The following is a 26,365-nucleotide window of genomic DNA, read 5'->3' on the forward strand; positions in this document are numbered from 1 at the left end:
AGAGGAGTTGCTAGTTTGTATGCTAGCTCTTTTCTTAGTTTTTTGAGGACCCTCCATACTGTTTTCCATAGCGGTTGCACCAATTTACACTCTCACCAGTGGTGAATGAGAGTTCTCTTTTCTCCACATCCTCACCAACACTTCTTATTTCTTGTCTTATTGATTCACTGCAGCATTATTCACAAGAGCCAAGACATGTAAACAAACTGAGTGTCCTTCAACAGATGACTAGATTAAAAAGAAAATGTGGTACCTGTACACAATGGAATACTACTCAGCCATAAAAAAGATGAGGTAACTGCCATTTGAAACGTGGATGAATCTTGACAGTATCATGCTAAGTAAAATAAGTCAGATGGAAAAGAATAATATCTGTATAGTTTCATTCATATGTGGGATATAAAACAAAAATCAACAAATAAACAAACAAACAAACAAAAAACTCATAAAAACAGACAATAGACTTTTGGTTAGCAGAGGGGAAGTGGGGAGGGGGAGAATGAAGAGGGTAAAGGGGATCAAATATATGGTGACAGAAGAAGACTAGATGATGGTGAGAACATAGTAGAGTATACAGATGTATTATAAAGTTGTACACCTGAAATTTATATAATGTTATTAACCAATGTTACCCCAATATGTTTAAATAAAAAATTTTAAAATAATAATAAAAATTTTTTAAATGTATTTTATATTTTGAATAATCACCAAGTCTTCCTATCTGCAGTTCACTGACCATCTTGAAAGACCCACACCAGAGTCTCTGTGCAGAGGACCCAGGCTCCAGCTGTGGCCAACACATAATTGTATACAAGAAAAATAAAGTGAATTAAGCCTGTTAAAAAACATTCATTAGGCATTTAACAAACATGGTCAGAACTAAGGACACGCAGCACGTGGGGTGGCAGGGGATATTTTTAATTGAGTGATTGATGTAGAAGCAGAAATAAAAAATTAAAAAAAAAAAAAAAAGCAGGCAGAAATAAAGGATGGATTGGAGAGGGGCTTGAGCACATTTAATTTATAAAACCCAAAGATATTTGCTGTAGACCCAGAATGTAAATTCAAATCAAACCAAGCCCAATGACTCAAAGCAGAAACTTCCCTTCAAGGATCGCCCACTGACTTCAAAGGTGCAGTTGGCCCACAGGGAAGAGAAGCAAAGAGGTCACAGAATGTGCCTTCCGGGTCTCTGCGACCCCAGGAGACAGGGTGGACAGTCCCTTGCTTCCCAAACAGGTGCACCCGTCCGAAGGCTCACTGTGACTGGAGTCACTGGGTGCGTTCGTCCAGTCTAGGGCTCTAGATGATATGAGAGAACAAGTTTACAACGGGGCATCCTTCCCTCCCTCTTGGTTCAGGAACATATTTCAAAATGCCACTTTATAGCAGCTAAACAAAAACACCTCTTGGACAGGGATGAGGGAGCGTGGCGTAAACCTGTCATCCCCACCTATTGTTCTGCAGAGTCGAAAGTTTCCTAAGATTGATTATAAAAGGCAGTTCTAGAGGAAACTGTTTGAGTCTGCTGAATGAAAAACAAACAGCGAGGCATTCAACGACGAACAGATCTGATGGATTAAAATGCGCCGAAGAAAGACATTTCCAGCGATGCCTGAATAGGCCAAGTCGGAATGAGAGGAAATTCGGCCTGCAATTTCCAATCAAGAGAAAACTGGCAAAGCAACAGAATCTGAGGCTCCCTCGGATTTACACTTTATCTGCTAATTAGCATTAACATGCGCAGTAGAGGTATCTCACCAGCTTGTGGCTCAATAAAAGCTGGAATGTGTTACCACCACAGAATGTGTAATTACTTTAAGCACTGGCTGAAAATTGCAGGGTACTTCATTTCAGAATTTGTATGTATTTATTGTTAGAGATAAACTTGTTGAAGTATATCTAATCTAATTTTATGTTATAATTCCTGTTTAAGATAATTTCAGTGTCAGCAAGCCAAGGACTGAAGTAAATACTGCCATAAATTGTAATACATTAAAATACCAGAGCAATATATCCATTCAGCCATGACTTGATTTGCTTATTGTTCAAGGACAAAAAAAAAAAATCTCAGATTACATCAGAACTAGAAATATATCCTGTTGAGTTGCTCCTACCATGTCAGGTCATGCAGCTGATGGAGTCTGCCAAAATTAGACTCCCTCCTTCAGCTCCTTGGAAATGTGAATCACTTTTAAAAGAATTGTAGATTTCCGTTCCCCTTAGGTAGAATTTATTATTTTTGTAAAATCTCTTTAAATTGCCCTGTACCTCCCCACAAGGGAAATGCATTAGGACAGATTATTTGGCTTTAAATCATAACTAGGTTAATATTTGTTTTAAGTTTGAGTTAAGACCTAGTTTCAATTTCTCCTTAAATTGTTAAACAAGACAATTTGGGGCTATGAACGGGAAACTAGACCATGTTTTTCAGTAACATGATATTATGGCAGAGGCTACCAAATCATGCAAAAGTGATTTCTTATTTTCCTACTAAATAGGGGGTTATAGCTAGAGCGTTGCTTGCAAACAGACTGTTCATTTTTGAGCAGCATTTTGTCGAGCCTGCAAAACTTGGAAAGACGTGGAGATAACACTGCCTCTGAGGAGGGAATGCTGGGTCTGACACTATTTCTGTATAATAACTAGCTCAATTTCTCTGCCTTTTCATGCCCCGTTTCTCCAGAAGAGAGAGAGAGAGAGAAAGAGAGAGAGAGAGAGAGAGAGAGAGAGAGAGAGAGAGGATATACAAAACTGTATGGTTCACAGTGCCAATGCTTTTATTCGTATAGTATGTGTTTATAAGATGTAAAAACCTTTGCAAACGTCTCTCCGTTGCCTACCTTCTGGTCCCTTGAGGAAGGCATTGAATTGAGGCATCTCATAGCATGTATCTTATTGTGATTCTTTTTGGAAAGAGCCCTAGGATTTCAATGTCTGCTCACTGGCCTCCCTGTTGTGTGAAAAATGGTGGGAGCTAATGAGGCCTTGAATGACTTGGGCCATCTCATAACACTGATGCATTGGTTTTCTCCCACAGTCGTCCTACGTGCTGCAATAATTAAACTTTCAATAGACTGAAAGTCTTGAAACTTTGAAACTCTTTGCCTGGGGAAGCAGCTTCACTCCGCACATTCAAAACACAACTAGATTTTCTTTTTTATGGCTGCCTTTTAACTTGGGAAATTGATATTTTATATTTAATGATTCCTAGCCATAGCTTTGCACTAAGCTTAGCGTATTAAACATGGGTCAGTATATAAACAAAACCTGGGCTCCCTGCGATGTGATGTGAGTGGACAGAATTGAAGTCTTCCCTGGGGTTGGGGTAACAGGGGTCAGGGGAGCCCCAGTTCCTGTGGTTTACTCTAGTGGCCAAAAACATTGAACAGAAGTGTCGGCGCTGCTGTTACGTATTTGTAAGATGCTGCCTCTGATCCCTTCTATGGTTCTAGACGGTTGGAGGAGGGGCTTTCCTTTCCAGGTCTTGTTCCTTGACTGTTGAGCAATGCTATGATGTGCCCTTGAAGCAGCTACGTTTATTTATGAAAAACAAACTCAAAAAGCTTATGGTTTCCCTCACCTCTCACAGTATATGGAAAGTATTTTGGAATCTCATTGAATGAAAGCAACTACGGACAACGTGCAGTCACAGTTGTCCGCACCATGTGAAATGAACACTCTTCTCCACCAGCATCAACAAGGACTTAACTTGAATGTGTTGCCCTGATTCTGTTACGTAATTTTAAGATCTTTTCTAGGGCTACCTCTAGATGAAAAACATTTTTAAAATCAGACTTCCTCTGTGTGCACAGGGACTTGCCACAGTTCATAAGAAGCAGCATGAGCTATTTGCAGTGGCTAGTACTTTTTGTCATCTAGAATGTTAACTTCTGCCTTGTCCATGGCATGGCCTGACAGCCTGACAGTGAGCCTGTCTTGGTGTCATTAATCGTGAAAAGAGAACCAAAAGCAAAAGGCAGATTCTGCCGCTGGAGACCTGCTGAGGGCTCTCCTGTGAATACCCATTCTGCAGACTGTCTAATATGAACACCCATATGGCTTCTCTTTTTTGTCATTCAAAGCAATTTCCATACATGAATTTGGTTGATACTATTTAAAATACCTTTATTACTCTAAAATTACTTAAAGTTCTTTCTGTAAACCCTTAGAAGAACTCCGTGAATAGCCTGACCTTCAAAAACCTACTGCACAAAGGTCAAAGTTGAAGTTCAGTGATTTTGAGTCAGGAAACAGAAAGCACACTCAAACAGGGAATTTGAGAATTGCTTATAAAAGTACAAGATACAGAAAGGCAGGAAGAATTCAAGGGAAGCCCACTGGACCAATCAACAGCTAAGAGCTCCTGGTACTCTTAGAGTAGTTGCGTGAACTCATCCAGAGCTGCAGGAAAATGCCCTCTTCACCCCACATACAGGAACTGTGGCCTTTGATAGAGAAAAAAAGACACTGATGACCCAGTGGCATAAACTCTCTGATCACAATCTCCTTCTGCCCTCTTCTCTCCTGGAGCTGGCTCCATTGGCAAAACTCAACTAGAAATCAGAAGACATGGGAGTCTTCTTTATGTAGCGTATACAGGTCAGTGCCCCAGGGCTCAGAGCTGGGAGAAGAAGGTAGAAAGTTGATCTGAAGGGGCATACAGACTACCCAGTACAAGTGGGCTACTTCAGTCACTTAACTTATCAGAAGAAATGCTTGATGTAAAACAGGCATCTCACCAGTTCCTGTACTACCATAAAGCCCACCAGTAAAACAAATTTGTTACCACTTTTCACTTCTTATGGATTTTCATAATAGTCCTCAGAGGCCAACAACGACTGTTAACTACTGTTGTCACCAACATCTTAATAGAAACACACGTCCTTGTTGTACATATGTCTAAACATCCTAAGTGGTATTTTAACTACCTTTTATCAAGAGCTAGTTTTATAGGCTCTTAATTATTTCCTAATTATTTACATTTCCCTTTCTGACAGTGTCTTGTTAACCATGCATTAAAAAGAAGTTCTAACCCGGCCAGTGTGGTTCTGTGGTTGAGCATCAGCCTATGCACCAAGAGGTTGCCGGTTCGATTCCTGGTCAGGGCACATGCCCAGGTTGTGGGCCCGATCCCCAGTGAGGGGCATGCAGGAGGCAGCCAATCGATGTTCTCTCTAATCCATGTTTCTATCTCTCCCTCTGCCTTCCTCTCTGTCTAAAAATCAATAAAGAAAAAAAAATTTTTTTAAAAGGTCTATATCTTTGTGCTTTTAGACAATTAATTTTACTATCCTATTGATTTATTAATGGGACTTATTTTTCTCTGTTTTAAAAATATTTTTCTCCTCCTTTGTTTATAAGACATTCTCTCCTCCATATTGATGTTTTGCACTATGCCTAACTCTTTCATTCTCTCCCTTCCCCTGGTAACCAAAGTTAGATCTAGCAGGCCAACATTCTTGCACCCTTAATATCTGTTCAGTAGCTTCACTGAGAAAATACTTCTGCAATAAAAGCAGTGACCTGTCTCTTCATTCACAGCATCTTTAACTTTGCTTTTGGGTGAAAAAACCAGGAATGTGCTATTGATTCTACCTGTAATTTTTAGCTAGAATGGCCTCGTGTGCTGCATGTTGAGGATCACTCACTCAGAACCATCTGGATCTGCTGTTTGACCTGTATTTCTACACCCGAAGGGTTAATATCCTGAGTGGCTAAAAGTAATTCCAATTTTCTCATTGGCACTCCTTTATCCGTACAATAGGTAATTTATAATTGCAAAAAATATACATTTTCTTCTATAGTACTTCTATTGTCATTTTAGATAAAAAAGAATGTGACCATGAAATATTTTAATTTTCTTCAGAATTGGACTTCAGAAAATAACCATAAAAACATTATGATGACTGCTGTAGTAGGAAAATGGGAAAGTTTCATCTTTGGAGTCATATAATCCTGGGTTTGAGACCACACTCTTTTGTTAATACTAATGATCTTGGACAAATTATTTAACCTCCAAAACTCCCTTTTCTTGACTATAGCCTAATTGTAAGAATACCTGCTTGATGAGATTTTTGTTTATTAAATGGGATAATGAGGCTGAAATGCCTTGGATGTATCACCTACTAGATGTCAGTAACCTTCTCACTCTAGTTCCTTCCTCTTCCCACTGCCCTCGTGTTGTTCTTGGTGGACATCTGCTCTGGTCCCCACCCTCCGCCAGTGCCTCTGTCCTTTGCAATGTGCAACCCCCTATATTGCAGTTCTAGCCCTCTCTTTACTCGCTCTATGTGTTTCTACTGCCTTTTCCACCTCCTTTGCTTCCCTCTCCCATATCTATCAGAGATGACAAAGTTGAAAACCTATAGGCCAGTCAACTAATATAAACGTGTGAATCAAGCAGGAATAAGTGAAGAGTAGGAAAGACTGTAGAAAGCTAGAGAACACTTATTCTGCCTACAAATATTTAAAATACAACACACACACACACACACACACACACACACACACACACACACACACTACTTGTCCAGAAAAATACATCAGCAGGTTGGATTTGGCTAATGAGCAACCATTTTGTGTACTCACCTTCCAAAGGTATTCATAGGTAGTTATGGTGCCCAATAGCAGGTATTGTGCTGCTCATTCTAAAATTTGAGCTGTAATTATGAGCAGCTTTCTTATAAAAATCTCTTCTGAAATTATTCACACACAATATATAAGAAATCACAGACCAACATGCAGATGTACAGAGATAACAATCAAGGTTTATATGCTTACTTGTCTTCACCAGTAAAGCTATAGATAAGCCAAAGGTTTTCCCAGATACATACAACCATATTCTGGAAAGTTAAGAAAGAAAGCTAGAGTCTTTAGAACAAGAGATATGCACCACACAGCCATGTAAATTCCTGGCACCTTTATAGAATGCCAACATTGACATGATAACAATTTCATGAGGCAGGAAATTTCTAATATTACTATGTCTTCTTCACCTTGGATCCAAAGTGGCCGATCTGAATGCACTATCAAAAGTTTTTCACTGCCCAGCTGGTGTGGCTCAGTGTTTGAATGTCAGCCCATGCACCAAGAGGTCCCCGGTTCAATTCCTGGTCAGGGCACAAGCCCAGGTTATGGGCCAAATCCCCAGTGTGGGGCATGCAGAAGGCGGCCAATCGATGTTCTCTCTTATTGATGTTTCTATCTCTCTCTTCCTCTCCTTCCTTTCTCTAAAATCAATAAAGAAAAAGAAATTATTTTTTTAAGTTTTTCACTAAGTGAGTGCCTTGCACAGTGTCTGGAAATGGTAATTATTCAATAATTATTTCTGAGTAATTCCAAGAATCATTAGAGGACTCCCTTCAAGAACAACAAGTTCTTGGACAAATAACTTTGGAGTGCAGGTATTAGAAATGGGGTAGTTGCTTACTCAGAGTCAGTGCACTCCGAATGTAAGAAGATGCCAGGCTCCGTGCACAACATCTACAATCCCAGACCCAGAGCCAGACTCTCATGTGTGTGCCATGTGGAAAGGAATATGGGTCCCACACCTGTGCTGTTTGCTTTTTCCTGACAAATATGCAAACTGATAAGAAGACCATCTGCTTCCTCATCCTCAGATGTAAAAGATGACTCCGCAGGCAGGGAACTAATAATCACTTGGCTTCCTCTCACTACGCGTCTGATTTCATAAATATCTTCGCACGGCTCATTTCAGTAACGGTTGCTTTAGAATTTTCTGATCCTCAGCTTTGTTTATATATTTTTAACTTCCCAAGAATGAAAAACTCTCAGGTGACTGTCTTCAATGACAACATCCACAGCAACAAAACTGCTTCCTTAGATTTAAAACCCAAATTTCTAGCCTTCCATTCTGCTGCTTTTCAGGAATTATGGCGCCTAACGTTTGAAAGTTCTAAATGCAAACAGATGAGCAAGGATGTCGGGATTCGTGACAAAGCCCTGTTGCCACCTCAGCTTGCTTCACTCTCACTCGGGTATTTACTGTGTGGGTCTGTGTCCATTCTACCTACGGTCCCTGGGATCCTGAACCACATGGCGGTGGCTGCCAGCACAACTATTGTCTTTGACTCATCCCCAGCCAACCACGGTATAAGAAATCCCCTTTCCTGTTAGTTTCAGCAAGACTACATTGGACTCTTTCAAAGGCGGATTGTAACAGGAAACTAAGAATAAAGAAAACAAGTAGAAAAGTATAGAACTCAAAACATTTGCCGAACACATGAGTGTTATCCGAAAATAAGTGTCACAGACAGGCACAGCTGGCACAGCTGGCGAGACCCCCCACACACACCATCTGTATTTTCCCCTCACCTCCACCCTGTCTATCAAAGAGCTGGAGATGAGAGAAGGAACTGGGTACTGGAATCTTGTAAACAACCCCAGCCAAGCTAGGTGCGGCTGGGCTTTGGTTCAGTCAGGATAGGAGATGATATGTTTTCGTATTGTTTGTCCCTTTCACTTCGTTTCCAAGCTGATGTTACTTTGAAAATAAATGTAATTTTGCCTTTGTTAAAATGAAGGGGAAAGGAGTCTTTGGTACGAATAACAGAGGCAGCTGGAACGCTCTAGAGTGGGGGTTGGGGGTCTCCAAATGCAGTCAGAAAACATTAGAACTTGTTTATTCCTTTGTCTTATCCGTCCTCCTTTACTTCCTGTGTGAACCAGGGCAAGTTATTCAACTTTTTACATCTCAATTTTGTTTCTGTAAAATGGGACTTGTGATACCTGCATCATACAGGTTACTGGAAAGACTAAATGAGATTGTGTATATAAAATGCTTTACCTATTGCCTGATACGCACTGAGCTCTCAATAAATGGGGGCTATTAGTGTTTCTCCGTGTTCCTTACTGTAAAGCCCTCAAGCCCAAAGATCTAGGCAATGGAAGTTCTAAACTTTTCGCTTGATGTGTGCAAGGTGGTCACTTCTTATTTCCCAAGTAAGAATACGGGACTTGCCAGGGACAACTCACTCTATCTTCACATGAATTAACCATTTCATTCCCATGAATTAGGTAATATTCTCACTTAATTTACGACAAAAACCAAGGCACAAATAACCTGAGTAGTGACTCACGGAAGGTTATTTAGCTGTTCTGTGGCAGACCTGGGACTTGAACCGAGAGGAGTTAGTTGCAGAGACTCGTGTCTCCCTGCACTCTGAGGGTTTCTACACTGGCTCTATCGCCACTTGGGGTCAGTTACTTCCTTGCTGTGCAAGCTGTCCTATGCATTGTAGGCTACTGAGCAGCATCTCTGCCCTCTGCCCACTTCCTCCACTTTAGTTGTGACCATCAAAAATGTTTTCAGACATGGCCAAATGTCCTTTGGGGCAAAATTACCCCTGGTTGGAAACAACTGCTCTACCCCAACCAACGCTTTTATCGTTCTCCAGATTATTCTTGTCCTTAACCTTGAGTTAGCTAATATGTTCCTTCTTTTACTCATGACAAAGCTAAGGCACAAAGTTCATTCTTGTTCTTAGCCAGAGCAATAGAGTAGAATCACTTGGGAGCTTTTAAAAGCCTTGATTCCCAGCCTGCATCCAAGGTCACTTGCATAAGGATCTCTGGGAGACGGGAGGGGGGAGGGACCCAGGCATCGTGCTTTTCAGAGCTTCCTAGGTGATTCCAGTGTGCAGCCAATGTTTAGAACTAAAGCTCTACGCATTCTTTCGGAAATCAATTCACCGCCCTGCCTGGTTTGGCTGGTTTGGCTCAGCAGTTAGAGCGTCAGCCTGTGGTCCAGAGAGGCCCGGGTTCGGTTCCCACTAAGGGCATGTACCTCGGTTGTGGTTTGTCACCGGCCCTGGTTGGGTCGTGCTGGTGGCAGCCACTCAATGTGTCCCTTTCAAATCTTCACATCGATGTCCCCCCCCCCCCCCCCCGCCTCTGTCTGAACAACAACAAAAAAAAGAAATCAATTCAGAGAACTACATATTTGCTATGTAGTTAGGACTCTAACTCCGTAGTTGCAGCCAACCTGTACTGTCCCTCTTTCCTTGAACCCCTTCTTCCAGATGCTTCCCCGCCATGGCCTCCTCTGCATACAACTCCCTGTTTTTTCACGACGGTGCTTCTGAAATGCTGTTGCCTTGGTTTTCTTCTTTCTCCTGACTCAACCGCCGTCACCCTTCCTCCGACTTCAGCTGAAGTCAGCTTAGACATGGCCCCTTTTGGAAACCAGCTTTGATCCACCCACTGACCTTTATCGTCCATACTACCCTAAGAAGGCCTCGCATGACCCCTGTCCATATTACGTTGTCATCTTTGACATGTGTCAGCTCCTCCTTGCTAGACCTCCTTGCTCCTGCCTCTACAGCCACCAGACTGACCTCCCAGAGGGCTAGAACCAAGTATTTACCTCTGAACCACAGCCCTGGCCTGTGTCTGGACCCTCAGAAGCAGCTTAATGACTGCGTGCTGACTGAGTGAATGGATGACCTGTTCCAATTTCCTTATCCTCATCTTTATTCCTCATTCCCACTAATCCACGTGGATCACTTTTCAACTCTTTCATTATTTTCTCCCTGCACACTTCATCACCGCCAGCCCTTGTTCCTGGTCTTGAATCATCCTGCCCACTGGCGAGAGGGGTGGCTGAACTGCTTTAACTCCATGAGACTCCAGGAGCAAAGCCAGGCAGCTGTGGCTGGAACTCGTCTCTGGCTTTGAAACCTAAATGAAGTTATCATCAGAAAGCTCCAAGTTGTGGTGAGCCTCGTGCATGCTCAGATCAGCTTCTGTCTGCACCACAATGTTAGGCTTGTGCTTATAATACAGGAGTGATGGAGGAGCTGCCATGTTCTCTCTGTGCCCTGTGATGGCGGGTAATCCAGTGTGTTTACCCAATGGTAACGAAGCTGCACCGTTATCTACTGGCTTCTGCCTGCAAGAAAGTAATTTCCTTTTGCAAGATCCTTATCATTCAGAGGATTTTTTAAATGCACCAGTAAGCCCTGGCTGATTTGGCTCAGCAGTTAAAGTGTCGGCCCTCGGATCAAAGAGTCATGTGTTTGACTCCAGCCAAGGGCATGTACCTCAATTGCGGTTCGGTCCCCGGCCCGGGTTGGGGGTCGTGCAGGAGGCAACCAATCGATGTGTCTCTCTCATGTCAATGTTTCTCTCTCTCTCTCTCTCTCTCTCTCTCTCTCTCCCCCCCTCCCTCATCCTCCCACTCTGTCTGAAGATAAACAGAAAAATATCCTTGGGTGAGGATTACAAAACAAAACAAAACACTAGTAAAGCATGGGAAAACAGTCAACTGAAGTCTTTTTCTTCAGATAATCTGTTCTTAGTGCAAAGTACAGCAAGCAGAATATATGTGGGGAAGAGGGGCTCACCCATGTGAAGAGAAATGCCTCCTCATCAGTTCCAAGGCCAGGGAAGGGATGGTGAGGGGGGCTCGTTATTTTGGTACAATGGATAGGCCAGTGCCCAACACCCGACTCCCCTCCACTGCCATCTGACATGGCCCCTGCCCAGATGATACAAAGAGTGGGCAAGAACTGACCAGACCAAAGTGGGGTTCTCAGGATGGTTAATCCCTAAATCTTGGTTAGTCAGAAACTTATCACAAACCTAAGTTTCTAGAATAGTCTTCCCCATCCCCCAGCCTTCACAAATATCAATATGGTATCCCCGAATTAATGGCCCTTTAATTCTCAAAAAACAATGGTTTCTTCCAATGTGGAGAAAAGAATTTACTTCAGACTTACCAAAGTACCATGTTGATTGGAATTTACACATATTACTTAACAGCCATGCTATTTTAAAAATCAGAATTAGCCCGGCTGGTGTGGCTCAGTGGTTGAGCATTGACCCATGTACCAAGAGGCCATTGGTTCGATTCCCGGTCAGGGCACATGCCCAGGTTGTGGGCCCAAACCCCAATGGGGGGCATGCAGGAGGTGGCCAATCGATATTCTCTCTCATGGATGTTTCTCTCTCTCTCTCTCTTTCCCTCTCCCTTCCTTTCTCTCTTAAAAAAAAAAAAAAAAAAAAAAAACTCAATTAAGTAAAAAAAAAATTAAAATGTCCATTTATCACCGAAGGGAGAATTATGCTAGTTAATATCTTTGGTATAAATGATGATTCTAATCATGCCTGTTTCATTGGGAACCCTCTGGACTAAAGAAGAAATTTTGCCCAAAAGGGTTAATGAGATAGACTCATGGTGATTTTGAAATAAGGTAGCATTTACAAGAAAAAGAGAAAGAGTAAATCATGAATAAAACCCTTCAAGTTTTTTACTCTTTAAATGGAAACAATTCTGTGAAGATTGAATAAATAACAGCTTCAGTAAAACCAACAAAGAAGTGATCGATATAACCCTGGACAGTTTGGTTCAGCAGTTAGAGCATCAGCCTGTGGACCAAAGGGTAGTGGGTTCAATTTTCAGTCAAGGGTATATATCTTGGTTGCAGGTTCAATCCTGGGCCCCAGTTGGGGTCATGCGGGGGGCAGCCAATGGATGTGACTCTCCCACATCAATGTTTCTCTCTCCCTTCCTCTCTCCCTCCCTCCCACTGGATCTAAGAAATCAATGGAAAAATATCTTCAGGTGAGGATTAACAACAAAAAAGAAATGAGCAATATAGCAAATGGAAGTTTCCTCACTTGTAGAGAAGTCACAGAAGCTGCTCCATAGGATAACTGCCAAACTCCCCCCACAACTTTTCCCAAAGTTAATAAACTATAACTTGCTAGGAATTCCCAAACTGTAAACTGGCACTGAAGTGACTATTTCTATTCTTTATGTATTTTGTCCTCAGGCTCCTGCCTCTCTAAGGCACAATTGTTTCAGTCATCCTGAACACATTTCAATGTTGTTTTTTTTTAATCCAAAGAGATAACTGGCTTTTGTACAGATTTGTTCAGGAATAAACATTAGCTGGCATGCAATGCTGCTCTGATAGTATGTTATGCATACTACTGCTTGCCAGGAAAAAGTTTCAGTTATTCCATGTACATTTATAGAGATACACATATGTGTGTCTGTATACAGACAAGTCGAATTTTATAGAGAGAGACTCTGTGTATATGAAAATGAGACCTTTATTTTCTTGTATAATGTGCCAAAATGTTAAAATTAGATAATTCAGCCAAGTCCTTCACAGTTTTGCTTGAAAATCCATTTTAAAATTCATGCAAAGTTGATTCACTTTCTTGACAATCTCCAAAGAATCATGGGTCAATCTCAGTTTCACACACACAAAAATCTATTCGGTTCTTAACACTGCAGTGAAAAAGAAGAAACAGAACGGGAGGGGTGGGGAAGATGAAAGGGGTGGAGGGAAGGAGAAAATAGCCACAAATGATAAAAGAAGTCAAAACTAATCAGTACAAATTTACAGTAAAAGGAAATTATCTCTGAATAGTCATGATTCACCTCTTTGATCAGAGAATTGGGGGCCAGATTTTTCTGGTTTTCTAATATCTCCCAACTTCCTAACACAAACCTTATTTGAAGGAACTAATGCCCAACCATTACTCTAAGTCATGAAAATGAGATTAACCAGATTAAATTCTCAGAAAATTTATTTATCTTCCACATCAGCTCACACTCTCCTTGAACACTTCCCTGGTCCCTGCTGCTCATCTTCCCTCCCCAGACTTTCATCACACAGCTTCACCTGGGTTCTATGTTCCCTAGCTCAGCAGATCTGAACTCTGTATCTATATCTACTCCAGCAGATTAGGGGTAGCGGTCCTGCAGGAATATCTGAGTCGTGTCTCTTTGTAAGACTGAGAACAGTATCTGTCTCTGTAGGAGCTAAAGAAATGCCTATTGCATTAAGAAATTAATATTGTAAGGAAAACTGGAAATGCTGCTGACATCTACATCTTCGGATGGGACGGTTCGCTGCCATCGCTCATTGCCATCAGAAACTGCAGTTCAGACTCTGAGAGGTGAGCCAAGGATTGGTCATCATTTCAGTGCTGACTAACACATTTTCAGAACAGTTAGAGCTGCCCTATTATTGAATCACAACGTCTTTCCTCATTCCAGTATCTCCATCAATTAGATTTTACCTGCCCCAAATGAATTATAGCAGGAAGGTCCCTGTCATCAGATCAATTGGCTAGAATAAAAAACTATCATGCTAGAAGAGATGTACAGAGTGCATTCATTTATTTGCGCATTCATTCCATTGACTATTCTTTTGTTTTGTTGCTGTTCATTACTTTGTGTCTTCATTTATAATCAGGTGCACAGAATTGTTTTAAATCTAATCTTCAGCTCATAAAATGCCATGATCCTTGTTTCATGCATGGCTCTATTTCATCTTGTATTGTTGGTTTATTCTAATAATACGTGGATCTCCATCATCTCAACACCCAACGACAGAACTAGAACATTGACCAAAACGTTTGACAAAAACTTACATCTCAGTAGTCCCTCCCCCTTTTGTCCCGCTTCTCTCCCGTGGGCAAAGATCACTATCCAGAATTTATTATTTGCTTCCTTTCATAAAGTTGTATCTCATATTTATGTATTCTGAACCATATCTTCACTTATATCGATTCAAAAACCACTCTAGTCATGATTCCATGTCATAAAATAGCAAAGATTTTCTTCTATAAGATACTTAAAGTTTTGATCAGTGTACACATGGCACGTAGACATGGTTCAACAATCTCTGGGTGGAGGTTTCAGGACTGACGAGGATAAAACCACTCCGCACTTTGGTTGTCCCTTGTCCACCTGCCACAGCCTCAGTGTTGCACCCAGGGGCACGGTGGCAGCCAGCCCCCTCTCACAGAAGGCCCACTTCCCTCTGCTCTGTCCTCAGCTGGTCCTCTCACGTGGATGAGGACTGTTAACAACGGCTAAAAAAAATTCATCTTTGCCTTCAGATGCCTGGTCCATAGTATTGTGTTCAGTCAATATTACTTCCTCCCCTTTTAGGTAAACTCTAACCTCACACGTGGTGGTGTTTAAGCTTACAATGTAAAAGATGATAACTCATCACTCACAAAAGGAAACTATTACAATGATATACACTAGTGTTTGAAGAAGAAACGATCCACTGTGGAGCTCTTGGGGGCGCCACCTCACTCTCCATCCTCTTTCCTTTCTTCTTGGAGGCTGTCAGCTCAGTCCGGGCCAGGGTCCAGTGGTTTTGTTCAGAACTTTCCATAACTCAGGTCCCTGTCCGGTCCTTGTCTCTCTTCCTGTGTATGGTTCTACTTGGATGAATTGTACTGCAGAGTTGTAGAAAGAGGTGACAGATGATTGGGATCCAACTCATAAAAAATATTGTTCTCCCCTGTATTTGTATCTCTCTTTACAACTTCTCAGTGTCTTTCACAGACAGGACATTACTGGAGTTTTACAAAGTGCTTGTGACTTATGGGTTTGGCATTTTATAGAAGACAAAACTGAAACTCGGAGCAGCCAAAGCACTTACCCAAAGTCACATGGTAACAAGAGTGGGTTGGACCTAGACTGTCCGATTCCCATCAAAATCCTTTCCTTCTACTGACTTCTCTGCCTCCCGTAGGCCACACCCACAGAGGAAGAAAGGCTATGGGGTTAAAACAGTCTCTGAAAAAACATCTTGGTTTATTTGCAATTTCAATCCGTGGCTCTATTCTACTTCACATGTTATACATAGAAAGGCATCTTACAGACATACTTCTAAATTTATTTTTAAATGGCTTTGTAGGCACTCTCTTCAAAAGGGGACACTTCTTTACATGGTTCTTAACTGTGTCAGTCTTCCCCTTGTCACCTTGACTCTCTGTCACACTATCTCAAAGTGATGGTAACTAACAGTCCTGAAAGAAAACAGTGTAAAGCCATCTACTCTACGACCAAAGGAAGTCAAAAGTATTCTATTAATCCAGCCCTATAGGGGTTAGTGGATTCATTCATCTTATCACCCCTAGAAGGCTCATGACGGTGCCCCATGCACAGGCAACGAAACCACCTTCTTCGCTTCACTCCAGCCCTGACTCCTTCCATCACCACTTGTCATTTGTTGGTTCACAGAGTCTTTCCCCAAGAACAAGACTCCTTAATTATTCTCCATAATTCACAACTAATCGTTAGCATTGTAGAAGGGAATGAAATATAAAGATTCCTTTATAACATGAGGTATCATAGAGCATTATAGTTCAGTAGTGTGCGTAGCATCAGCATTCTGATGGATTTCACTTCAGTTTCCCTTTGTAATATCAGCATTGCCTATGCGGGGGGCATAAAAACCTGCTATTAAATGCAGCATTAATCTGCACTTGCTAAGGAATGGTTTCTCAGAGCTAACTCAATCTAGGGATTGTCTGGGTCCCCTGACATCTGGCTACATGTTCTTCTGGCCCCTGCAGGTTATGGGAGCCCTCACAAGGCACCTGCGGTCCCCAAGCATCTGCAAAACCGCCCTGGATTCCCCAGAGCTCTCCAGGCGTATGTGGACCTGAGTAAAAGGGGCAGGCGGGTGTGCCAAGCAGCCGGTTTTTATTCTGGCATTCGCCAGAAGGGAAATTGCTAAAATGTTTTAGGGCCCCCTCAGGAGAATAAAAATGTCACACTGCCTTTAGCTTTTATCCCTCAGCTAAAATCAATGTTTTCTAAAAGAGAGAAGCTTTTAATACCCTTATAAGAGTTCTGCTTCAGATCCAGTTTATATTAATTAAGCACATACTTTTGGCAAGAGTTTTAAATAACTTCATTCCCATAACAATCAGATATTAATCACTTTCATCTCACTGTAGAGAGTGGAGCTGGGGGACTAAGGTGCCTACTGAGGTCGCACAGCCTCAGGGGCAGGAGCAGAATTTGAACCTGGCTCCTGGAACTCTAACTCTGTTCTTTGCCACATTCTACATCACTGCCTCTCATCATCCTGTGAGCATGTGTCTGCCAGGGTAGGGGGACTGTGGCTGAGTCCTACATGGAGTCATCGTGATTCCTTCGCTCACTCTTCCAACAAATATTTATTGAGAAACTACAATCAACCAAGGACTCTTTTAGGTGCAAAAGATAGGGTAGGGATCAAAACTGACAAAACTCCCTTGAAGAATTTACATCTATTGAGGGTCACGGTCAGCCAACAAGATGTAAAAAGTAAAATACATAGCATGTCAGTCAGTGAGCAGTAAGTCCTAAGGAGAAAATGTAAAACATTCATCAGAGGGGAGAGATATGGAATGCCAGAGGTTGGGAGGGGCAGAAATGTTCAATAGCAGAGACAGGCAAGGTCTCCCTGAGAAGGTGACTTTTTCAATCTTTTTTGGCATTTCAGTTGCACTCAATTATTTCCTTGGAATTTGTTCTTCGGGATTATAGGAAATCCTATCATCATGTCATTTCTAGGAAATACATCAATTCGATCATGTTAATCGCCTGTCCCATTACCTACGAATCAATTTTGTTTTGGCCGATGACTTAGGTACATCTAAGGACCAAAGGCTGGGGTCGTGGTGTGGACAGTTCTTGGACGTTGCAGAGAATGAAGAGTGGACAAAAGTGAGGCTATGATATCGCCCCTTCTGCCATCACGTTCTGATGGCTCTATTACCAGCTCATGACTTTCTGCAGATTATACAACATTTCTGTACACCAGAAAAATCTACAGAATAGAGATTTATTAGTACTCACCCCGTAGGACTGCTTTGAGGGTTACACGAGAGTAATCCCAGAGGAGTCTACACTCAGAGGAAGCCTAGTATGTGATTTATACATGCGATGAACTTGTACAAATGTTAATTAATGCAAGAGACATTACTCTTGATGACACATTCATTACAAGTAAAGAAGTGGCCCAGCCGGTGTGGCTTGGTGATTGAGTGGTGACCCACACACCAAGAGGCCGCCAGTTCGATTCCTGGGCAGGACACATGCCCGGATTGTGGGCCCGATCCCCAGTGTGGGGCACGTGGGAGGCGGACAATCCATGTTTTCTCTCACTGATGTTTCTGTCTCTCTCTCCCTTTCACTTCCTCTCTCTCTAAAATCAATAAAGAAAAACAAATTAAAAAAAACAAAAACAAAAAACAGTAAAGAAGTGAAGATATCCATACAATCTTATTGCTTTAAAAGAACACTTATGAGGGTATGGATCTGGTAGGGCAAATAGCCAGCCCTGAGGAAATGTTTTTAATTTAAGGTGTGAATATAAAATAAAAAGGCAGAGACTTTTGGAAAGAGTTTTAAAGGCAGTTCCATAAGCAGCTTGAAGCATAATTGACCTCATTTCAGGATTTGGAAAAATAACTTTCATTGGAACACAGGTATCATTGTTGAGGTGATAATTTTTTGTTAGTTAAAAAAAGAAAAGAAAGGGCAAATCCATCAGGGGTAGGAAGTGCGTGGTACTGTCACCTGCATATGCCCGGTCACCAGGGCAGCGCTCACCAGACAGGTATGAGGAGACGCCAGGAGCGACCGATGACAGCCAGCATCGGCATGGCCAGCCCAAACTTTGCTGTAGGTCTGTGGTTTTCGAACCCTGTTCCAGATGGCCATGGGGTTCCACAGAGATGCCCCAGGGGCTATAACTGGATGAGGGCATGGTCCTGAGAGCAGGCCTCTAGACCCCGGCTTCAACCACCCCTGTGGCTCCACTTTCTTTGATTTTTATATACTGGATCCCATGTCAGAATTTATTATTTTTAGGTCCCATGATTCTCTAAAAAAAAATGTTTGAAAACCCTACTTTATAAGTAGCGCATGGTTTCCATACCAGCATGCTTTCAGTATCTAGCCCAGAGCCTGCCCGATCACAGTTGTTCCATGACTACTGGCTAAGTGACTGGATTACTCTGGAAAACTGGGGTGAACGCATAACATAGCTAATGGGGAATCAGCTCCATCCGATGTGAACCGGCACAAGCAGCGGTGGACTGAAATATTCTACCAAAACAGACAGATGGCTAAAGATAAGGATTAGAATCCAAACTTCAGTCCAGTTTTAAAATGGGGGTAGTAACAGTCACTGTTTTGTTGGGTTTTTGTGCAGATTAAATAAACTATTCCACAGAAAGTTCCTAGCACAGTGTGTGGCACATAAAAAGCACTCGGTAAATGTGTTACATACACATTTTTACACATGTACACACAATATGTACCTACATATACACACACACACACAAGTGAATATATGTATACATATATGTTCACTAGAATTTTAACTTGAGGGAGATATTAAAAATCATATAATCTTGTGGTTTTAATGTGTTTATTAGCAGCTGGACACTTTCTTCAAATACATTAAAAAATTCCCAAAGTTTGGGTTCTCTGGCTAAATCAAGAGGTTAGAAAGCTTATTTTCCTCTCACCTACACACACACACACACACACACACACACACACACACACAGTCTATGGCAACCCACAAAGCACTCCTTGTCTTAATCTCCATTCTTATCAACCAGCAAGACTCTAGGGCTCTTTGGAAAAGATTTAACCATAAATCGAGTCCGATTCCCTCATGTGTCAACAGCACAAACAGGGCCAGAATAATGAAGATTTTTGTCTGATGTTTATGGGATATTCAAAAAGAATAGCTAGTCTTTCTTGAGTACTGACTATGTGTTGAGTACTTTACCTCCATTACCCTAATCTTTTCAACAGCCATGTGGATTAGGTATCATTGTCATTACCATTACACACACTCAGATTAAAGAAATTGGCCATGGTCCCAAGGCCAGTAAGTGCAAGAGCCCGAATTTAAACCACATTCCAAAGCCTCGACTCTATTACCCTCTGATTTATAACCCAGGCAACCTGATTCCCTATTTCATCAACTTAAATCCTGCCCTCCCATTGTTCCAGATTCCACAGTTGATGTACTTCTTTTTCTTTGAAACTATCAAAGTCCATCTCTGATTCTTAAAAGACTCAAGTCCCATTTTCCACAGGTCTGACATCCCAGCCAGGGAACCTAAGTTTTGTCTGCACCATCGGTGCTATTGGAGTCAACGTCATCGGCTTCTGTCAAGCATGGTGCAAAACCTTGTTTGGTTTGGGAAGAAATGAGGCAATACAAAGGTTGCTGATGTTTTCATCTCCCCTCACCATTTTGGTTTCATTGCAATGACAACCTACTCGCTAAAGAACCCACATCACACTCCCCTGACTTGAAGAGAGCCCTTCACTGAGATCAAGTTCCCAATGCGCAGCCCTGGAGTCACCAAGTTGGAGTCACCAAGTTGATTTTTCTGCGTGCTCCCGTCCCATAAGCCCCAATAAAATAGGCATTTGCTACCATACTTTAAATTCATTATTGGGTCCTAGAAGCCAACACAGGCATAAGTATTTAAAGCAGAGTAGCTCTGTGATATTGAATTTTCCTGAGTGAAGAAATAACACTGTTGGCAATCTAGTTCCTTGATTTTGTTTTGTACCTGTTGCAGACAGCTATGCCTCTATGACAACTTAACATTTCAATCATGCACTTACTAAAATGTTTTAATAGTTACTCTGTGCCAGGAACTGAGCAAGAAGTTGAATAGTAATGTTAAGTTTAAAAATTTATGATAGTCACGTACCACTTAACAACGGGGATATGTTCTGAGAAAAGCATCGCTAGGCGATTATGTCCTTGTGCGAACATCTTGGAGTGTACTTACACACACCTCGGTGGTATAGCCCACTACACACCTCGGTTATCTGCTAGAACCTGTTGCTGCTGAGTTCCAAGCCTGTATAGCATGTCACTGCACAAAACAACATGAGAGTAAACCAAGCACGAGAGAAATAAAGTCATCAAGAAGTATGGTAATCATGAGATATATAAGACTGTTGCTGGCAAAACACAGGGTACTGTTTTATAGCACACTAATTTTTATAAATAGAAAGAGTTCATTCTAAAATAATGATAAAAACTATAGTATAGTAAATACATAAACCAGTAACAGTTGTTCATTATCAAGTATTATGTACCATGCATAATTATATGTGCTATATTTTTATATCACTGGGAGCAAAATAGGTTTGTTTATACCAGCATCAATACAAACACATGAGCAAAGCATTGAACTCAGCATTACAACACCTGCAGCCCATGTCCCTAGATGATAGGGATTTTTCAGCTCCATTACAATCTTACAGGAGCACCATGGTATATGTGGTCTGCCATTGACCTCAACATTGCTATGCTGCACTTGGCTGCATTTGAGTGTCTACCAGTGTCCAAGTACATGCTAAGTGTTTCTCACACTTTACTTCATTTAACTCTCAAAACAGGGAGTTTGAAACTATTATTATCCTTGGTTTACAGAAGAAGAAACAGAGACTTATTAAGTTATGTAATTTGCTCTAAGTCCCACCACTATTTATTGATAGAGCTCAGAGACTTTGAATCAGAATGAGTTTATTGGTGTTTCCTAAATGGCCCCAGTGATGTTTGACTCCATATAGTATCTACCAATGACATAGGTAGCCCAAGTATTTTCATATATGCATAGAAATTTTGACCTCCGAGTAGCTTACAGGTTAATTGTGTAGATCAATGGTTCTCAACTGGAGAGATTTTGCCCCTAAAGGGACATTCAACAATGTCTAAAAACAGGTTTCTATTTTTACAGTTGGGGCAGGGAGAAGATGCTACCCACACCTACTGGGCTGAGTTCAGGGAAGCTATTAAACATCCTATAATACAAAGGACAGCCTTTTACATCAAAGAAATATCTGGTGCAAAATGTCCATAGTACCAATGTTGAGAAACACTGATACAGGTAAGACCACCCATAGAAAGCAAAATCAATCAATAGTGTACAGTTTAAATTATGTAAAGGCACTGAGGAAAATAGGGTTTAAAGGGAAATGGTTCAAAGAGAAAGGTTTTGGAGTACAAAGATAAGCTTTGCAGTTGGACAAACCTGTATTTAATCCCAAGTCTGCCCTTAACAAGTTGTGTTACTTTGGCTGAGTCGCATCTTTCAATGGAAGCAAGAATACTGACCTTTCAGGAATATTATAACAATTGACATGATGTATAAATTGTCCCTGATACCCCAACAGTGATAGCCATTCTGAAGAGGTTTCAGAGGTTTTCTAAGTTACAGGTCATGGCAAAGTAAGTAAAATAGTTGGACTGGGTTTAGTACGATGTGGGTATTTCAACTATTCTAATGACATAACAAGTAACCACCACAGTCTGTCAAGCTGATGGCCACACAAACCATTGCATTCCTAGACAAGCCCAGAATAAGAGACAGATTCCTATTGTTTTACCAATGCTCTGGCCTCTTTCATGGTTTTAGTAAGTAACTGCTATGTTCGTGACTCCCCACCCTTCCAAATTCATATGTTGAAACCTAACCCTTAATGTGAAAGGTATTAGGAGATGGGGCCTTTGGAGTTGATCAGGTCACGAGGGTGGTGCACTCATGAATGAGATTAGTGGCCCTATAAAAGGGGTTCCAGAGAGCTCCCTGGCCCCTGTACACTATGTGAGGACACAGAGAGAAGACAGCCATCTGTAGACCAGGAAGCAGGTCTTCACCACACACTGAATCTGTTACCACCTTGTACTTCTCAGCCTCCCGAACTGTGAGAAATAAACGACTGTCACTCAGGTATGCTACTAAAGTAGCCCAGACAGACGAAGACACGGACATCTCTACTTCAGGCCACTACACAATTCCTGAATGGTACACATCCACAGACCTCCTTTGATTTAGAAAGTGGGGGAATAATGTACGGACAATTTTAATGAGCACACGGAGAGCCTAACCATTTTTCATGAAAATAATCAGTCCCAAACTTCCTTCTCCTTTCTACCTTTTCCATTTCTTCAGAGGATCCACAAGAACGACCCGGAAGCCAACCAAGGTTGAACACAGCTCTCCAGACAGGAACAGGCCCCGGACAGTCTGAGTCCAAAGGATGGAATGGGATTAGATTCTGGAGTTGAGGAGGAGGTTTAGGCTACCTGAAGATCTGACAGAAACCAACATGCTGGGTATGTTAGGTCATGCCAGGTTCCAACAGGTCAACAGCAAAATTTTTTTTTCTGGGAAGCTTGAAAGAGTCCCTCTTTTCTGAAGAACAGGAGCTGGAATATCTAGGAATTTTTATGAAAAACGTTTGAAATAATTCTCTGAGATGAGTCTGAACACATTGCTTTGCTGATCAGGAGCTGGTGCCAGGCCCTTCTGCAAAGCACTGGATGTGTTTGCATTGTTCTTTGCTGCCCACGTCCAAGACCTCTCTTCACTGGGGTCTTATAACAACTCATCTGTCATCAGCAGAGAGTCTGCTCAGACCAGGCTTCACACACAAGACTCTGTTCCTTCGCTCAGACCTCTGCCAACTTGGAGCATGCTTGTTTGCTTTATGTAAAACACGTTCTGAGACTTACCATCTATGCGCTACAACCTTACTATCATCAAAAGTGGAATTGTGCCTCCTTCCCCTTAAAAAGGAAAGTTCCTTCATTACATGAGTTCCTGACATAGCTTTGCTCTCTCTCTCTCTCGACAATAAAAAGGACAGCACAGTTAGACAAGAAAATGTCACTCTAGGGTCCATCACTTACTGAATGAACTTGACCATGGTACAGCTTTACATATCAGTATCTCTTTCTATGAAATGGAGTAAACTATACCTACCTCAAAGTGTTGCTTTGAAAGTTCAATAAGGAACTGAAATAATGATTTTAAATTCCCTTGCTTAATGTCTGGCACTTTGAAGGTACTGAATAAAGGTGGTTGCAGTTGTTATTATTGTGATTATTATTGTGGTTGTTCAGTTCCCTTATCTGTAAAAATACATATTCATTTAGTCATTCAAACTAAACTCAGCTCCAGGGATAGAGGATTGAGTAAGACAGACAAGGTTCTTTGTATTGTGGAAATCACTGCCAAAGGCAAAGAGACAGTCAGTAAATCAGGTGAAGAATGAATTAAGAAAATAACTGTAGATGGTGGAAAGTGCTATGAAGAAAAACATGGCAGTATATTGGATAATGACTGATTGGAAATGGAGAATTGCCATAAATTCTATCATCAGAGGAGGTTTCACTGAAAAATAAAAATTACATTTGTGCTGAAAAGTGAGCAGTAAGAAGGGATCTATTGAAGAAAGAACTGGGGCAGAAGGGTCCAGGCAAAGAAAACAGCAAGTGCAAAGGTCCTGAGGTAGGAAATAACATGAGGTGTTTTTTTTTTTTAAGTACAGAATACAATGTGGCTGCAGCACAGTGAGCCAGGGCGGATTGGCTGAGGTAAAGTCAGAGGGGCAAGAGTCAGATAGAATATGCTTGTAGGTCATGGTAAACAATTGGAGTTGTAGTCCAAGTGCAGTGAAAAGCCAGGGGGTTGGGGCCAGGCATTAAAAGAGAGAGTGATGGCCCTAGCTGGTTTGGCTCAGCGGTTGGAGCGTTGGCCTGTGGACCAGAAAGTCCCGGGTTCGGTTCCCACTAGGGGCACATACCAAAATAAAAATAAAATAAAAAAAAAAAAAGAGAGAGTGATGAGTTTGAATTACAATATTAAATGATCCTTTCAGCTTTAGACTCAACCACACGAGGGCAAGAGGGAAAGCAAATGAACACAACTCGAAGTTAATATGCAGCAGCCCAGGGCAAGACAATGGTGGCTTGAACCACAACCAGGTCTTTCCTTCTCCAAGTTGTTATGAAGAATAAACGAGATCGTATAAATGTACCTAGGACAATTCCTGGCACAGAGTAGATACTCAACATATTTTAACCATCTTCTTCCAAGTCTGCACTATAGCAGAGGTCTCTCTTTCCACAAAGAACCCTACGAGGCAGCTACAACGCATGCAGCTGGGAATGTCAGAGACTCGGATTCCCATCAACTGAATGTTGACGCAGCAACATTATAATAAGGCTGAGCAAATGCCAAGTTCAGCCTGGTACATATTGCCTTGTGTTGCCATTTTGTTAGAACTCCAAAAAACTATTATGCTTGAACATTGTGAACTCGTTTTGTGTGTGCATTTTGAAGTAGCACAAGGACCATAATGTGTTTTGAATTCATAATCTAGGGTCACCATTCTCCTCTCGTCCAAAGAGAAGATTTTAAAAATTCCAATTTAAAACTAGAACAGATTTGTCTTTCAATGAATGCTAAAGACACAATCCGGCTGTCTTGAAATAAAGCTACATCTCTGCTGCCATCAGCTAATGGATGCTATAAAGGGATTGTTGTAAAATAAGTACAAGGAATACAATGTTGTAATTCATATGAGGGATAAGAAATGTAATTGGTGCAAGAGAGGCTCTAGATTAGAGCATCCACACTTAGTCAGGAAGTAGAAAGCAATATTACATAATGGTTAAGAATCTGGGTTTAAAGAAAGACTTCCTAGGATGTTCTTTGTTCATTTATTCTCCTGTGTGTGTGACGTTGGAGAAGTCTCCTCACCTCTCTACAAATCAGTTTCCTCATCTGTGGAATGTGAAAAATAATAAAGATTACACACAATCATCTGTTTACAGTGTCCAGCATGGTGCTGGCATATTTTAATGAACTATCAACTATATTTATTACTCTCTAGTACCCTGAGGCTCACGTGGAGGGATTGGAATGATTTATTCTGAAAGTAAGAAGACAGAGTGAGTAATTCTGATTTTTATTATGAAAATTGCCACAAGGTACTGAGTCATCGGGGGCTAGATGCTATGCTAAGGGGTTATGTTTTTAAAGGAGAAAAGAAAAAAATCAGCTGTCAACATTCAGAAGCTGGCCTGGTATGCACAGCTAAGATGTGTGACTCTCCTGTTAGATTTAAGCCACCTCACAGAACACCAACCTCAGACAGGGCTACTGTGAGGCCATGATACCATGAAACAAAATAAAGCTATTTCATAGCTTCACCAAAAGCAAGGCGGAAGCAAGGCTACCGTGCCACCCTAAAAATGCCCAATACCCCGTCCCTCCCCAAATGAATGACTGTTATGTATCTACCAAATCACAGCTGTCTGTTCATGCTGGTCTCTCCCTATACCGATAAGATTCACTGAGATACACGGTTATAGATTTGCTTCTACTTTTTTTTTTTTTCTTAATCCTAAATTTTCTTTTACTTATTTTATTTTTCAATTATAGTTTACATTGCATATTATTTTGTATTAGTTTCAGGTGTACAGTAAGGTGGTTATACATTCATATGCTTTAGAAAGTGATCACCCTGATACTGCCAGTGCCCACCTGGCACCATACCATTATTAAAACATCCTTGACTATATTCCCTAAACTATACTTTACATCCCCATGACTATATTGTGACTACCAATGTGTACTTCTCAATCTCTTTACCTTTTTCACCCAACCCCCAACACTCCTCCCCTCTGCAACCACCAGTCTGTTCTCAGTACCTATGAATCTGTTTCTGTTTGTGTCATTCATTTATTTTGCTCTT

The sequence above is a fragment of the Molossus molossus genome, unplaced genomic scaffold (genome assembly GCF_014108415.1).
Source record: "Molossus molossus isolate mMolMol1 unplaced genomic scaffold, mMolMol1.p scaffold_m16_p_16, whole genome shotgun sequence".
NCBI lineage: Eukaryota > Metazoa > Chordata > Mammalia > Chiroptera > Molossidae > Molossus > Molossus molossus.